General features: G+C 42.4%; 1 protein-coding gene and 1 pseudogene across 3 annotated transcripts in view; both read left to right on the forward strand.

The window, feature by feature from the left end:
- Dab1 (DAB adaptor protein 1) overlaps positions 1-15,237 on the forward strand; it is an 853,780-nt gene that overhangs the window by 60,781 nt on the left and 777,762 nt on the right. For all 3 annotated transcript variants that reach the window (XM_029476417.1, XM_029476418.1, XM_029476419.1), the window contains exons 4-6: positions 7,497-7,589; positions 8,230-8,380; positions 11,315-11,474. The gene's annotated coding sequence lies outside the window, so the exon portion shown is untranslated. The remainder of the gene's footprint in view (positions 1-7,496; positions 7,590-8,229; positions 8,381-11,314; positions 11,475-15,237) is intronic.
- On the forward strand, positions 780-1,759 carry LOC115030879 (annotated as a pseudogene).

Genomic DNA, 15,237 nt, shown 5'->3' on the forward strand with positions numbered 1-15,237 from the left:
GAAGAAGAAGAAGAAGAAGAAGAAGAAGAAGAAGAAGAAGAAGAAGAAGAAGAAGAAGAAGAAGAAGAAGAAGAAGAAGAAGAAAGAAGTTGTCTCTTCAGCTGGGCTGGAGAGATGGCTTAGAGGATGCCAACACTCATTTCAGAAAGTTCACAACTGCCTGGAATTTAAACTCAAGGGATATAATTATAGTTTCAGCAGTTTGGAAATATGTGCACAAGTATATCTGGGATGTAGTTGACAGACAGAATTCTAGTATTGAGGAAATTACCAACTAGTGAGACACGACTAGCAGAGATGACTTAGTGCCTTCACTAGTTACCAGCTATGTGGCCTGAGTAAGTTACTTACTCACCTGGACTTCAGATCCTAGGAATGGCTTACTTTTGAGGTCTCTTCTGATTGGATGGGTTAGAGCGGAACCTGGGTTGTACTAAGGTTTCTATAATTACTGTTATAATTACCAAATGACTGCACACAGAGGCATCAGATGTACCTTTTCCACTGAAATGCATGATGAACAAGGGGTGAACACTCAGAAAGATTTCCATTGCCTTCCTGGTAGGCCTGGTAGGTTTAGAGCTTGGTCACTCCTTGCAAGCTAACGAGTCACTTCTGTATCCCAGAGTTTCTCAATCAGTACCCAGCGTCTCAGCAAGATCACCTTGTAGTTATACTCTACAAAGGTTTTAAAAGTTGCACTGTAGTATCTCTGCTCCTTCCTGTCCCATCAACAGCCACATCTTTTCATGTTTTGCCAGCCTTGTCTTATAGACATCATGGGAAAGATCAGAGTGAACAGATCGGGCCATATCGGGTGCCTGGTTACCAGGGCTGTCTTGTGCTCTGCATCTCACAAACTGGAGATTGTTGCCATCAATGACCCCTTCATTGACTTCAACTACATGGTCTACATGGTCTACATGTTCAGTATGACTCTGCCCACACCAAGTTCAATGGCATGGTCAAGACTGAGAATGGGAAGCTTGCCATCAATGGGAAGCCTATCACCATCTTCTGGGAGCGAGATCCCACTAACATCAAATGGGGTGATGCTGGTGATGAGTATGTTGTGGAGTCTATTAGCATCTTCACCACCATGGAGAAGGCTGGGCCCACTTAAAGGGTGTTGCCAAAAGAGCCACACAGGGTGATGTGAACCACAAGAAATATGACAACTCATTCAAGATCGTCAATGCTGCATCCTGTACCACCAACTACTTAGGCTCCTGGCCAAGGTCATCCATGACAACTTTGGCATCATGGAAAGACTCAAGACCACAGTTCATGCCATCACTGCCACTCAAAAGACTGTGGATGGTCCCACTGGAAAGCGGTGGCATAATGGCTTGGAGACTGCTCAGAGCATCATCCCTGCATCTACTGGTGCTGCCAGGGCTGTGGGTAAGGTCATCCCAGAGCTGAACGGGAAGCTCACTGGCATGGCCTTCCATGTTCCTATCCACAATGTATTCATCATGGATCTGACCTCCCACCTGGAGAAACTTGCCAAGTATGGTGACATAAAAGAGGTGGTAAAGCAGGCATCTAAGAGCCCATTAAAGGCATCCTAGGCTACACTGAGGACCAGGTTGTCTATTGTGACTTCAACAGTAACTCCCACTACTCTACCTTTGATGCTGGTGCTGGCATTGTTCTCAGTAACAACTTTGTGAAGCTCATTTCCTGGTATGACAATGAATACAGCTACAGCAACAGGGTGGCAGACCCCATGACCTACATGACCTCCAAGGAATAGAAAATTCTGGACCACCCACCCCAGTACACTGAGAGCAAGAAGTCCAACTTAGACCCAAACACTGAGCATCTCCCTCATGATTTCATCCCAGGCACCCATAATAATGGGAGGAAACTACAAAGCCCTACTCTCTTGAATACCACCAATAAGGTTCACTGAATCCTCCAAAAGAGGGAGAAGACATTTTTTGAGCTCAAAGTGTTAAGATAGTTCTGTGCTTGGCCTTGTAGCTTTTGAGGCAGGAAGGGGTAGGAGCAGATGTCCCCACCATGTCATGGGGTAGGAACTGATTGTCATTTGCCTAAAAATTCAGGAAAGTTCTTCAGATACTTTGTACTGGAGAAAGTTCAGCGTAGTGGCCATGGGAGGTCTGAAAAAGAGTAAGACTGGGGAAATGGGCGTCCTGAAATGTCCTCCCAGGGAAAAAATATATCCTAGAGGTAAAAGAAAATGGAAGGAACTAGGCTAGGGGATTATGGAAAAGTAATTCAGGTGATCAGGACTGAACATGGAGGAGGGAGAAGCCAGAGAATTCAGTGTGACTTGAGCTTGAAACTTAAAGCTTGTTATTCTTCATAACCCATCCTGAGAGTGTGTCATGGCTGACTTTGTTGAGTCTGCACAATGCAGAAACTTGCCTTGTTCTCCAGGCAGAAATCTCTTCTTCCATACAATTGAAACTTCAGCATGCACTTGAAACTATTGGATGCCACAGAGTCTGTAGACAAGTTGTCCTACAGGCACCCTGGGAAGGACTGGTGTTTGACTTCCTTATCTAAAGCAACCTGTTGAATTGCAAAGTCCTCAGTTCCCCAGACCCTTCACAGAAGAGTCATTTGGTGCAGCAGGTTTTAGCCCATCTTTTATGTGCAGGAAGTTTTTATTTAAAATATAATTCTGTTTTATTTTAATGTATTAGTCTAAAACCCTTTTAAAGGCAACAGGGTCCTTTTAAAAACTAGTTATACAAGAAACTTCAATATATAAAACAGAATAATGACAGTTGCTTTTGCTTAAAAAGAAAGACCTGAGCCCCAGGTACTTCTTTCTTCATTTATCTCTAATTTCATTACTCTACAGATCCCTTAGAGCATATTAAATGATCTTGAAACCATTGTTTTAAAACAAACATACTCTTTGCATCACTGACTTTTTAATAGAACAATCAAACGTATCTTTTTAATGACATGGGCATTTTATCAGAATCATTGTTGTAATATGATTGAGCTGGTGCAGATAATTTGCATTGACAAGGGCAGGGATCTAATTAAAATAAGCAAAGCCACAGTATTATTAACATGTACAGATTGTCAGTCTTCGTGTGTTGGTGAAAGGCCTACTTTTATCCAGGTGCTAATATGACTTTTCTGGGACATTCTCCCTAGATATCTGTTGATTCTACCTTTTTCTGCTGTTACCCATGTTTGCTCATGCTATAGATGCTGTATCCTTGTAGCAAATATGATAATTTGGGTAGTTCTAAGGTAAACTCCTTACAGGTCTTGAGCCTTTGTAGCAGGATTCTTATTGGCAATTCTTGGGTCACATATTGTCTTCATTTGGTTTCTGTTGCTGTGATAAAACACCATGACCAGAAGTTACTAGGGGAGGAAAAGGTGTATTTCACCTTAGAGCTGTAGCCCATCATGAAAGAAAGCCTGGGCAGGAGTGCAAGGCAGGAACCTGGGGGCAGAAACTGAAGTAAAGACTATGGAGAAATGCTGGTTCCAGGCGTGTTCTCCACAGCCTGCTCACCCTGCTTTCTTTCACCATCTGGGACAATCTGCCCATGGGCTTGGCTCTCCCACATCAATCATCAATCAAGATTCCCTACTGACTTGCCTGTAGGCAATCTGATGGAGGCATTTTCTCAGTTGAGGTTCCTCTTGCCACATAACTCAAGCTTGTGTCAGGTTGACAAAAACCAACCAGGACATATGTCAACCCCTAAAGCTAGTGGACATTCAAAAGTCACCGTGATTGATAGTTCCTCCAGTGTCCTGCTGGAAATGCCAGGTGAGACCACTCTCTGATTACAAAAAAGGTGTTGGCAAGAATAAAGTAGCAGATGTACACTACAGTGCTACAGCCTCTTTTAAAAAATACTGTTCACAAGGTAGCCCAATTAGGGGAAAGGCATCCAAAGGTAGGCAAAGTAGTCAGAGATAGCCCATTCTCCTGCTTTAGGAGTCCCACATGAAGACCCAGTTACATATGTGCATAGGGCCTACGTCTTCCCATGCTTTCTGTCTGGTTGGTGGTTCAGTCTCTGTGGGCTGATATGGGCCCAGCTTAGTTGATTCTGTAGGTCTTTGTGTGGTAACCTTAACCCCTTTGGCTCCTTCAATCCTTCCTCCCCCTCTTCCACAGGATTCTTGAAGCTCTACTTAATGTTTGGCTGTAGGTCTCTGTATCAGTTTCGGTAAGATGCTGGGCGAAGCCTCTTTGATGACAGTTATGCTATGTTCCTATCTGCAGGTATAACAGAATATCATTAATAGTGTCAGGCTGGGATCCCTTTTATGGCATGGGTCTCAGGCTAAACCAGCCATTGGTTGACCCTTTCCTCATTCTGCTCCATCTTTTACCCAATATATCTTGTAGAGAAAAAGAAAGAAAAGTAGATCTAAGGTTTGTGGCTGGATTGGTACCTCAATTCCTCCACTGGAAGTCTTACCTGGTTATAAGAGATGACCCATCTCTTTCATTGTTAAGAGTCTTAGCTAGGGTTGCCCTCATAGATTCCTGGGATTTTCCATTGTCTTAGGTTTCTAGCTCATTCCAGAGATTACCTCCCCCCCTCCTGCAATCAAATTGTCTCTCCCAGTACTTTCTCCCTCCATCATCCCTCACCTCATTCCTCCTCTTTCCATCCCCACCTCCTCTAGCACCTAGCCCGTTCCTTCCATCACCCTGATGTCTAGTCTAATCTATTTCTCCTTCTCAGTGAGATTCAAGTGCCATCCCCCTCCAATCCCTTGTCTCACTTCTCTGGGTGTATGTTTTGTAACATTGTTTTCTTGTATAATAGAAGATGTGCCTAGTCTTACTGCAACTGGATATGCCACGGCTGGTTGATATTCCATGGAAGGCCTCTCCTTTTCAAAGGAGAAGGGGAGGAGGGGAGGGGAGAGGGAGGGATTGGGTAGGAGAGGAGGGAGAGGAAGCTACAATCAGGTTGTAGAGTAAAAAATAACAATTATAAAAATACATTTAACATTGATACTGTATGTGAAACACTGTTGCAAAGATCAAAGATGGAAACACAGAAAAGCACCTAGGACTGTGTGTGTGGGTGCCTGGCATTTCATATAATCTGATGAGATGGACCAGGCAGAATTCATCAAGAGTCTGAAAGAAATTGACTGAACAAAGGAGCTGTTAATTGTTCCAGGGGAAATCAGCTATGAGTTATTTGGAGGTGACATTTGATAATGTTTTCCATGGTGGAGGTAAAAAGAGCTCTTTAGGTAGGAAAAAAAGAAGAAGAAGAAGAAGCATGGAGAGGCTTGGAATTAAGTACCAAGATGGGGTGTCAGAGATCAAAGCATGGATCTAGAAACCTGCAAACTGTAGGAACTCAGTTTATCCACACTCCTTCCTAAGAGCCACTGCCTTCCTAAAGGCATTTAAAGTCTGGAGAGGTGATGTGTATGGCATGAGTTCTGGTAAGTCTCACCTGTCCCAAGAGCTGGCCTGCTCTACTCTGTTTCCATAACTCAAGCTACGTCTGCACAACCCTCCAGAGAACTCTGGCTCATAACTTCCAGATCCCCTGAAGCCCACTGCTGTGGAGCATAGGACCCCTCCTTTCTTTCTGACCACACCCCTACTCTTCCTGCGCTCATCTTTTCTTTCCCCATTCTGTTGTTTGAATGATCCACCATACCTTTCACCCTTCTTAGGAAGAAGGCCGCTCCTATCAAACACCATCAGCCAGTTTATATATCCTTCTACTTCACCCCAAACTATTATGTGACAGTCAGAGTTTGTAGAATGTGATCTCCATCCAGGCTCCCTGAAATTTACCAGGTCAGGCTTAGAGCAAGTTGTAAAACCTCCCAAAATAACATCAACATGCGGTCAATTTGAGAACAAACTGTTCAATGGCTGTGCAGGCTCAGGGGTCCCTGGGCTTTGGGCACTCCTCTTGGAAGCTTGTCTGTGGCTGTCCTGGCTAAAGGTGTGACCTGCTTTGCATACTGCAGAGGCAGAAGTCTAGTCCCTTCATAATCACCAAGAAGACTCGGCTGTGCTCAGGGTTAATGGCATATTCCCAGGCTTGTTAGACTGTTGTCTTGTTCTCAAAAATTATGTTTTAGCCTTCTGGACATCTAATTTTGCAAATCAGTGTCGGGTACAGAAAAGATCCTGTCACTTGAGCAGCACATTCAGTAATTTTAAAGGTCAAAGCCCCACATGGAAATGAGCTTTCAGCTATTGAAGTACATTGATTTAAACACACATAACAGAAAATGTGTACTTATGGCACAGGGCTACTTATGCATATATAAATTAGCCCATTAGATGCACTGATAACCAATATCTCAAGCACTACTCACTGATCATCAGGGCAGCATGGTAGAAAAACACTGATAAGTGCAGAAACAGGCTTCATTTTAAGGACATTGCAATAATAGCTCTCAATTATAGAGTGTCTACTTATGACAGGCATTCAGCAGCTCTGTAGTTTACCTCAAATTCACATGACAATCTTGCACAGTAGGAAATCCAAGTTCAGCCAAAGAAGGGGACACATCCAGGACAGTACAGAGAAGAGAGCAAGACATTTATGGCAGGCCATGGAGTTCAAGTGCCCTCGACAGCACCCCTTGCCATGGATGGCGAAGTACAGAGAGAGCATGCTCTGTGGCAAAGGCTGCCGGGAGCAGGCTGCCCACAACGAGCTGGAGAATCCTCCCATATCTGTGTCCCACAAAGAGAATTCTTTTCTTTCAGAAGAATATGCTGATTTCAGAAGTGCTAGTGATAACCAAGGTTAATTATATTTTTGGTTCATATTCGTTCCAATTAGTTTCCTTATTTTGTATGATCTGATTGGGTTGCATTATCTAGGAAGTAAAAGACAAGCAATGATCTTTTGTGAACTATCCTTATATGTCATCATCAGTATAGATTCACAGCCACTCTCTCCAAAGGTTACCGCGTGCTCTCCGTTGCTTTGTTTCTCTTTACTCAGCCAAGCAGTGTATCTCTGAACTGTTTGGAATCTGGAAGCAAAACTGACCAGGACTGGTAGAATGTCTGTCTTGATAAATCGGGAACAAAAAGACCAAAACTAATGGCTTCCACAATGGCAGGTGCCCTGGGAAATAAAATATAGACAGAGGGACTGGGGGTTTGTTTACTATGATTCTGTGTATCCATCTGATGGGAAGTATAAATAGGTTTCTTTCCACAAAGGACCTGGGGAGCAGTGAATGGGGAATAATTGACTTGTCTTGGTATGTTTGTGAATGTGCATTTTTATCTGATGGTAAATATGCCGTTGGCCTTTGAGTCAGTCACCCACCATAAAATTTCCTCAGCCTCTTCTGCACCAAGATAACGCGCCCATCCCCCTACCGAGAAAACATTTCAAATTAGCATTAATCATCCAGTGTCTTGGTTTGGGCCCTATGGTGAAAGCCACCTACTGCAGCTGAATACCATTCAGCAGGCAAGAAGTGATTTGCAATATAATTTAAATGAAGAGTTGGTTTCCTTTCCCATTTAGAACACACCAGTATGGAAAACCGATTGTCAGACACTCTGGTGATGTGCATCAACTTGGCTATTCACTCAGAAAATGAAGTTTCCTGAGACACCGGTACATTTAATTTATTTTTTTTTCCTGTGAAGTTAACTTCAGCTTGTTAAATACAATGACTATGCAAGGCGCAAGAAAAAAAAACCAACACTATTAATTTTAATGGCTATAATGTAATGGAAGGAGATTATATTCATTTGAAATCTTTTTTCCCTTTTAATAGAATGTTTACTTGCCCCACTCCTTATGAGTTAATTATTACTTTCTCTCCATAACGCTCTACTTTTATCAGAGCAGCCAAACAGTGTGTCTATTACTGTCCTGAGTTTAAGAATTGGTGGTGAATCTAACATTTCTAAATGGTTTATTGCTAAAGCTTCCAAAGCTTGGCAGCATGATGTGTGACTGTGTAGCTGACAGGAACACAACATAGCTGGTCCCGTGCATAGCCCTGACATCTATTCATATAAAGCAGCTCCCTTTAGGACAATTTCTTTCTTATGCTTTGATTGTCAGGTTGAATGACTTTTCTGTGAATTATCTAGTAGTAAGTTATGATTTGGTGGCTTTCTCTCTTTGCTCATTCTCTTATCTATTTCTAGTGCATTGGCTTACTCAGTTAATAGACATTTAGTGACACTCACGTCAAAGCTGTGTGAAGTGTTAGGGATTGATGATTAAAACAAGTCTCCATTTTTAGGGAACTTGCTGTGGAGTAAGAATTGCAACAAGAAGCTATATCATGGGAACCAAGGGACTGATGTGCAAGAAAATCGGGTACTGAAAATAATAAAGAAAACAGAGGCCAACGTGGAGGCGAGGCTCTCTGGAAAGGGGACCCCCAAGTAAAGGTGTGTTGGGGCTGGATCTTGGAACCCTTGTCCTTGGCTTCCTCTTGTTCACTGTGGAAGGATGCTAACAGTATGAGAAGGTACTTCAGGCAGAAGCTCTAACATGTGCAAGCTGAGATAAAAAGATGTCCATGACTTTGACCTTCTGTTGGGTTACATCTCAGCAAAGCCATTCGCAGCTGAAAATGCATGGAGCTTACACACTTACAGAACATCATGGCTTGGCAAGTCAGTACCCCTAGATTACAGATTGTTCTCCTCCTGATCCCATAGTTGACTGGGATCTGCAGCTCACTGCCCCTACCCAGTGTAAAAAAGAATGCCAGAGTGTATTTGTCAGGTTGAGAAAGTAGAAAACTTTAAAAAGTCTAGTTTCTACTCAATATATATCACTTTCATCCATCACTGAGTCAGAACATTGTGAGTGGGACTATCATGCCTGTATCTTAAAAACAAAACAAAACAAAACAAGGCAACCTATAATGGTAAGGGCTAACACTCTCCAACCTCCCCATCAGTGGGCCACTGTTTTAGAGTTTCTTATTTGTAATCTGAGTCTTCGGATGACACTTTGTAAACAGGGTGTAAGCATCCCTGTTTACAAATGAAACACATGCCAAGTTTGGTAACTTGCCAAATAGCAGAGGCACTGGACTCAGCATCAATGGAAATCCAACTTCTTTGACTCCAAAGCCTATGACTTTTTTAAAGATTTATTTATTTATTATATGTAAATACACTATAGCTGTCTTTAGGCACTCTAGAAGAGGGAGTCAGATCTCATTACGGATGGTTGTGAGCCACCATGTGGTTGCTGGGATTTGAACTCAGGACCTTCGGAAGAGCAGTCGGGTGCTCTTACCCACTGAGTCATCTCACCAGCCCCAAAGCCTATGACTTTTTAATGCCGTGTTCATAGCCTCTACCCTTGAAAGCCTTCAGTCCAGCCTCACAGATGAGATGTGCAATGAGTGACAGTCACAATGCCTGTGTCAACAAGTGACAGCAGCACACACAAGTGAGGAAAGGTTTAAATGAGATGCAAAGTATGTGAAGTATTGAGAATCGTATCTGCTACACAGGGAAGCAGGTGCTGACTGCTGTCATTGTGATGATTAACCTTGGAATAGTGTTAGAGTCCAGGAGCACTAGGGAAATCAGAGATAGAAGAGTGTGTATCTGAGGTCAATGGCCATGAAATCCTACAGAGTTGGTGGCAGTTGATGTAGACTTGAATGGCTTTGGGGAAGAATCCATATTGAGAAGATTTGAGGGAACAAAGTGATTGCTTCAGCAAAAAGAACAGGATGCAGAAATGTAAGCTGACTGGAGGATTCCATTAAGTTTAATAAAAGCAAATAGACCAATTCGATTGAAGTGGGGCATCTGAATAGGAGTGAAGGAGATCAAGCAGAGAGGCGGGAGCTGTTTACAGATCATAATACCCATTGACAGACATTATTCACATTTAATTCTCATAAAACACTTGCTGAGGTTGTAAACTCGCTTTTTCATTGACAGAATGAGGTTCAGAGAAGTTGGGAAGCTTTTCTAAAGTCACCAAGTTGAGGAATGGTAGACCGTGGGCTAGGAACTGGAGTCATGTTCTTTTGGTTACACTGCACATTTTGGTTTTGTAGCTCATCTTTCAATGATATTGTCAGTATTTATAGAATCATTTTCATTCTGATGAAAGACATAGAAAAAAGTAAGAAAAATGTGTTAATGTGTTGACATGTTCTTCTTCGGGGTTTTGCTATCACTCCCTGTAGCCCAATATTTTGAAATTCTAGTTAATAGCCTCTGTGTTCTTTCATCAAGATGGTAAGAACCAGCTCCCTGGTTTGATTTCTTGTGTATTTCCCCCCTCCTGCTTTTCTATCCATGTGTACCTGTCATAGCATACATCATCAACAACAGGCCATCACTTGGAGTAGAAACTGAAAATTAGAAGACTAGGCTGTGAATGAGGATGTCAGGTGCTGGGGTTACAATCTTTACTCTGCCCTTAACAGCTGTGGTCATGAACATATGTTCTACGCTATCTTTGTTTCTATCTCTTTATTTGTAATAACAGTAATAACCTTAACCAGAGGTTTATTGTTAATTTACAAATAAGTTAATACATGTACTGGCTGCAATCTGCACTTAAAATGCTGTATCATTGATGAAATAGTAACACCTGTATTGTCATTAATGTACCTTCTCTTTCCTATCTTTCCATAGAAGAAATTTCTTGTCTGCCCTGTTTGTGAGGGTGTGGGAAAAGCCCTTTCCTATTTGCTGAAGAGAGTACACAATTAAACCTTTGCAGATGTCATTTGGTGACATTCATCAAAATTTAAAATATATAATTTAAAATATAGTTTATCATCATTGATTGTATATGTGTATTTTAGTATATGTGTATGAGGGAAGGTACCCACAGAATTCAGAAGAGGGTATTGAATGCTCTGGATCTGGAGTTGCATGTCATTGTAGGCCTCAAAATCAGTGCTGGAGACCAAGCGTAGGTTTTCTGTAAGAGCTTTGGCACTCTTAACTGATGGGACATCTCTGCAGTCCCAAATATACATGTTCCTTACCTTTGCTTCCACCTCAATGCGTTATTCCCACAGGTAGACTCGTAAGTAAAATATGTACAATTTGCAGTTTTGGTGCTTTGGCTTGCATGTGTATCACCCAGTCTAAAATCTTGAAATAGAGGTTGAAGAACATTTGCAGTTTCATGGGTTTTTCACATAGTTCAGCCCTTTGCTTTAGCTCCAGTGCAGCGCTCAGGGCTTCACACCCCATACTCTCTTCTGCTTTAGACAACAGGCCTCCTCCCAATCACTTAGTCCCAACTCCATGGTTGGGACCAAGTCAACACCAATCCTCCTTTCTCCTTCTGTAGTCTGCTCTCAAAACTGACATGGGCTTCTTTCACTGCAGCTGCTCCCTGCCCTTTCTCCATGAGTCCTGACTCTTGGCCCTGGCAATCTCAGAAGAGCTTCACTGAATTCCCTTCCGAGCAGAACCTGGGAACTCACTTCCCCCAGCATCTCCCCTGTGCAGCCTGGACACACTGAGTGATCCAACTTTTAGGACACTTGTGAGTACAACACTTGATTCTTTTATAAAAATATTGCAAGTCACCCTTCAGCCCGTTACTCTCTATTTTTAGTTCTCTCTTTCCTCCCTTTCTGGAGCTCACTGCTGGCCCCAGAGTTTAACACCTCGGGACCCTCATGCATTTAATCACTAACTATTGACTGTGGTGGTCGGCAACAGCTCTGAGAACTGCAAGGCACATGCCTTTGTTCTCCTGTGTGGTTCCTTTCAGGTTACTTGTCTCTCACTTAGATTGGAAAGTAAATGGATTAGAATAAAACCAATTTGAGGGGGAAAGGAAACATTCACAGGAACAGAAATAGAAAAGTCCTACTATCGTGGCTGCCTAAGATCTATAGACCTCACCAAGGAATTGAAAAAGTAATGTTTCTTATCATAAGTGACAGAAATATGCTGCTTTCTGCATCAGTAGATATGAAGATTAAAGGGTCTGACCGTATTAAACAGTTTCACACAGCACCAGGCACTTTGGGCAGTGCTGTCAGCCTTATTACCCTTCTTCGTGTGGCTATTTCAGGGCCAATTTAAGAATACAATGCAGCCTGGCTTTGCAAATTGACATCCTTTAATTTAAACTGTCTTATGGGAGAATTAAGAAATTATGGAACAATTATTCCCCCTCAGTTGAGAGCTGGATGACATCCGAAGATTCTTGTACATTAGCCATTTGAATTGATTAAGTCACGTAATTGAATTACACCTTTGCCCCCATAATATCTCGTGGCAGATATGTTGGTGTTTCGTGTTGGGAAAATGCTCTCATAAAAATAGAACAGGGGCTGGGGTTGCAGATTGACCTGGGCAGCAAAGAAACGCTCAGAGCAGGTAGTGGTGGGAAGAGGTTTGTGGTGGTGGTGGTGGATTGAAAAGGTCAGCAATTTGTCTGGCATCACGTGGAAATTCACAGATGGAAACAATAGCATGGTATACAATGTATCCTTCCCCATCATCCTTGAGCATCCAGCTTCGGGCTGTACCACTCATTCCCTAAGCTTTGGCTAACATTGCCAAGGAACAGAATGCTGGATTTAAGGCACCTTTCCTTTCTCCTCCCTACCTTCCCTATAAATGCCTTCATCAAAGATACCTACCAGGAAGTAGGCAAGTCCCCTTTCCTAGGCAGTGAAGTCAAGCTGGAAGCTATTCCCAGCTCATCTGTTTGAGCCGGATATACAGTTCTTTAACCTCTGAAATAATTTCTTTTCTATCATAGCATAGAGAGGTAGAATCTGCTTGCTAATTTTGAAAGCACCACACTTAAAAGTGTTTGTATCACCTGCATCTTTAAAAGATTGTATTTGTTAAACCCAATTTATTTATTTATTTTGTTCAGAGAATTGTGTTCATTAAACACAATTCTCCAAGTAATAGATACCGATTATAGACAAAAGCTAGGCAGATTCTAATGGAGAAAAATTGGTCAAAATTTATTTCCATTCTTTAGAGGGCCCTGATAAAAGTGGAGGGGAAATATCCAGATCTGAAAGTAGAAGGTGGACTACTAGGGATTAGAAAGCATGCCAAGAAGGAGCAGAGGGGACAGGGGTCGATAGAGATGATGGCTACATGCCACATGTGTGTTTGGGACTGTCATGACGGATTCTTATTCATTTGTGTAATTAGTATGTGCTAATAATAGGAAGAAAAAACAAACTGAAAACAGTGAAGTCGTGCATTACTGTTTTTTTTTTAATTGAGACCTGAAGAGCAGGTAGAGCACAGTTGACAGAAGTGCAGAAAAGTGGTAGTGGTCTTTCCTTTTCCTCCCTCTCTGGAGTCTGTGCTGCCCTGGCTGGCCCTGCCCCCTCACCCTTTCCCACAACATCCATTTGGAACCCAGCAGAGAAGAAACCTCTTAGATTCCCAACCAGTGTTCCAGCTGGACATGTGCCTTTCATTGGAAAACTCCTGTGAAGGAGAAAGGTTTAAAGCTCGGCTCCCTGCACCCCTCCCCCATGCCGACATCCAGCCTGCTACTGCACCGCACAGCATTCGGAGGCTTCGGATTCTTTGTCTATTCTGTGTGGCAGGAGAATCGCTCACTCTTTTTAAAAGCCCTTTACCTTTTCTTTGCTTTTATCAAAGAACACTCTCTGAGCTTTAAAACCCAACCACAGCTATCCTCCTGAATATTTCTGTGTGGAAGGGATTAATCAAGTCTGTCAAACGCTGAGCGGTAAAATCTTTAATATTTCTAAAAGGTTTAAAGCCTGCATATTTATCGCATGCATCATTGAGAATAATCTTTCTTTTTATATATATAAAAAAATTAAATGCTCATGGTGAAATCCCATCGTGATGAGCACAGTGGGCGAGAGGCTCATGCAGGACCCTGTTGTGATACTGGTATGGAGACTTTGGTCTAGCCATTCTGTGACATTACCTGACTAGGAGCCCCCATCTATGCCCACATGTGTTTATGCTAAGGCTTATGCTGGAATTTGAGCACAAGGATGCTCAAGAGAAAAGGAGGAAGAATGTAGTATGCAGCAGACATTTCTGCAGAGTGCTTGCTACCTGGGCAGAACTGTGTCTGCATCTCTTGAGGGGTTCTTATGTTTTAATTTTTGCAACACTCTTTTGTCCTGGACACCATCTAACTATTCATAGATGAGGATAACAAAGTCCCAAGAGAGGAGAGCAGTTTTCTCGAGCTCACATAAATGTCCATTGATGAACCTGGGACTTGACCCTGTACTTGTCTAAGTCTTTGGTTCTGCATGTATAGCAAGTGCTTAGTGCAGGAATGTGTTCATTTGTCTTGGTTAGGGTTTCTATTGCTGTGCTAAAACTCCACGACCATAAGCAACTTGAGGAGGAAGGGGCTTATTTCATTTTACAGCTCATAGTCCATTGTCTGGGAAAGTTGGGGCAGGAATTCAAGGCAGCAACCTCGAGGCAGGAACTGGAAGCACAGGCCATAGAAGAGTGCTGCTTACTAGCATACTCTTCATGGTTTGCTCTGCCTGTCTCTTCCATTGCCCAGGACCACCAGCTCAGGAGTGGTAGCAGGACCACCAGCTCAGGAGTGGTAGCAGGACCACCAGCTCAGGAGTGGTAGCAATTACAACGAGCTAGGTTCCCCCATAGCAATGCTCAATTAAGAGTTAACCTGCATTGTTGTCCACAGGTTAATCTGGTGGGGGGATTTCTCAGTCTAGGTTTGCTCTTCTCAGAGAGATGACTCTAGCTTGTGTCAAGGCCACATAAAACTAGCCATCACATTACTCAAACTCCATCAAAGGTGGTTAGGATTGAGATGTCTGAGGATATTTAAAGAGTCATCATTATTTTATAGGCAGACAGTATAACTAGCTGGACATGATTTTCAAAGTCTAAGCTGCTTTGCTTAATTCAATAAAGAATTTCTTAGAATAGAGATTCGCTCCTGTGAATATGACAGACTTTTACTTTTTTATTTAGAAAGTACCTTTATATGCAGTCTAATGTAATACACTTGATCTCCCTGAGAAGTAATATTAACACTACTGACATTTGACAAATGGGGAAACTGAGTCCCAAAGGTATAAGTCATGTCTTTGGGTATAAAACTAAAGCAGTTACAATGATGCTCAAACTCTGTTCCTCTTATTCAAGAATATTTTCATTAATATTATTTTAGACACACAATACACACAAACACACACACATACACACATACACTCGTATACACGTACACACGTGCACACATACACACATACACACGTACACACGTACACACACACTTAAGAGTATAGAGTTAA

Source organism: Mus caroli, chromosome 4, assembly GCF_900094665.2.
Source record: "Mus caroli chromosome 4, CAROLI_EIJ_v1.1, whole genome shotgun sequence".
NCBI lineage: Eukaryota > Metazoa > Chordata > Mammalia > Rodentia > Muridae > Mus > Mus caroli.